This window comes from Rhincodon typus, chromosome 14 (genome assembly GCF_021869965.1).
Source record: "Rhincodon typus isolate 14 chromosome 14, sRhiTyp1.1, whole genome shotgun sequence".
Lineage (NCBI taxonomy): Eukaryota > Metazoa > Chordata > Chondrichthyes > Orectolobiformes > Rhincodontidae > Rhincodon > Rhincodon typus.
The window spans coordinates 18,678,223-18,680,750 of NC_063345.1; positions in this window are offsets into that span (position 1 = coordinate 18,678,223).

Here is a 2,528-nt window from a genome sequence, read left to right on the forward strand (position 1 = left end):
TGTTACCTCTCATAACCAACAGACCATCATTCTTTCCTAGTGCTCAATGCACCACAATAGCATCACTTACCCAGCATCTGTTCAGGCATTTAGCTTCATGCCTTATATTCACATTTTCCATTTCGAATCTAGTGACTTTTCCTCAGAACTGAAAGGTGTTGGAAAATGGTTTTTATATACTTTGGACAAAGGCAGTAGAGGAGCAAGGGGACAAATGGCGTAGAGGTCCAGTGCAAAAGAAAAAGTAGTTGTTATTGGTGGTGAAAAAGGAAAAGAGATGTAAAATGGGTGTAAATTAAGGTGTGAAAGGGACAGAATGGGTGCTCTGTACTAAAAGCAAAGTAAACAAGACACAATCAAGACAAGGCTGTGGAGGGGGAAGGGGAGAAAGAATGTAAGAAAAATGGAGAACAGACATAATGCAGTCAGTTTCTGAAGTTATGGAATTGAATACTAAGCCTAAGGCTGTAAAGTGTTTAAGTGGAATGTGAGGTCTTGTTCCTCGAGCAAAACAGGAATAGCTGGAGAAACTCCAGCAGGTCTGGCAGCATCTGTGGAGAAGAAGCAGATGGATCCCGTGACCCTTTTCAGAACTTGTTCCTCCAGAGTGTATTGTACCTCCATGCAGTAGGTGCAGGACAGAATTTTAGCATGACAGCAAAAACGTTTGTGGAAATGGCAAGCAATTGGAAAGTCTGGGTCATTCCTATGGACAGAGCAGAGGTGTCCTGCAAAGTGGTCACCTAGTCTATGTTTGGTGTTGCCAACATAAAGGAGACAGCATTGTGAGCAGTGAATACAGTAGATTTGATTGAAAGAAGTAGAAGTGAAATGCTTCTTCACCTGGAAGGTGTGTTTGGGGCCTTGGGCAGCAAGGAGGGGAAAGTGAATGGACAAGTGTTACAACTTCTTTGATTGCATGGGAAGGTGCCAAGGGGTGGAGGTATGGAAGTGTTAGGAGTGATGGAGGAGTGGACCTGGGTGTCACAGTGGAAATGGACCATGCAGAATGCTGTCAGTGGAAGGGAAGTGGAAATGAATTTGACAGAGGCATTCTGCTGGAGGTGGAGGAAATAGCGGATGATAATCCTTTGAAAAGGGAGACTAGTGGGTGGAAAGTAAGGAAAAGAGGAAGCTGTTCTAGGAAGGACAAGAAGGGGTGAAAGCAGAAGTATGAGAGATGGGTCAAGCACAGCTAAATATCCTGTCAACTACAATGTGAGGGAATCCTTGGTTGAGGGAAAAGGAGGTCATGTGGGAGGCAACCAGTGGAAGGCGGCATCATCAGAAAAGATGCAACTGCAGGGAAAAACAGGGAAAAGGAGTGGGATCCTTGGAGGAAGCAGGATGTGAGGAAGTGTAGTCAATGTAACTCTGGGGGTCAGTGAGCTTGTAATGTTATCCTCAGAAATGGAAACACTGAAGTCAAGGAAGGGCAGAGACAGAGATGGGCTAGATGAATGTGAGAGAAGGATGGAAACTGGAAGCAAATCTGATGATTTTTTCCAATTCTGGTCAAATGCAGGAAGCAGCACTAAAGCCTTCACTGATGGATTAGAGAAAGGGTTGTGGGTGGGGCACCTAGTAGGGCTGGAAAAAGGACTATGCCACATTCCCCACAAAGTGACAGGCATAGCTGGGACCCATGCTACCACACATGGCCACACCTTGACTTGGAGAAAATGAGACAAGTTAAAGGAAAAGTTGGTCAAAGTGAGAACAAACTCAGTCAGGTGACGGAGGGTGATAGTGGATAGAAAGTATACAGACCTATTTTCAAGGAAGATACAGAAAAACTTCACATCACGCTGATGGGAAATGGACACATAGAGGGATCATGAAGAACAAGGGATTCTCCATACCTTCAGAATTCCGTAAGTTCAGGAACTGGCAACATTATGTACATGCTCCATTTTTCTTATTTTCACTCCACTCCCACCAACCACCCCCACTACCAGTGCCATACTGATATCCTGACCTCTCCATTGCAGGAGATGGTTACATGTAACAGGGGGAAGAATGTGAGAAACCTTGAGGAGCTGCCACAATGACTTCCTTTCCAACATGGCAGTGGTGGCCAAATAGATTATGCCACTTGCAGATCCACCTGTGATGCGGTGGTCTGCTGATTGTTGTCTCATCTTCTGTTAGAAGATGAAATCATTCAATATCTCAGTGAAACAGTGGAAGCTCGGCACAGATCATGAAATGTAGGCTTCCTGACATGTAGGCCCAACCCAGTGACCCCATGGCTCTGGATCTCAGTCCTCCAAAGGGATATGTAGGCTCTCGCAGCAGTCCACAAACATGTAATCTAACCAGATTATTAGATTCTATTTGAATGATAACATGGTTTCTCCTGACACTGTAACTCTACCCTTGCCAGCTAACCTGCTCCCTACATCCTTTTTGTTCTTCAGAGTAGCCAGCCATGGCCACCTCCCCATACTGAGGGGGTGCAGTCTGAAGTCAGCCTCCCCCTCCTTTCTCCCCCACAGTGTTGCTCAAAATCATCTGCAGTCCCTCCC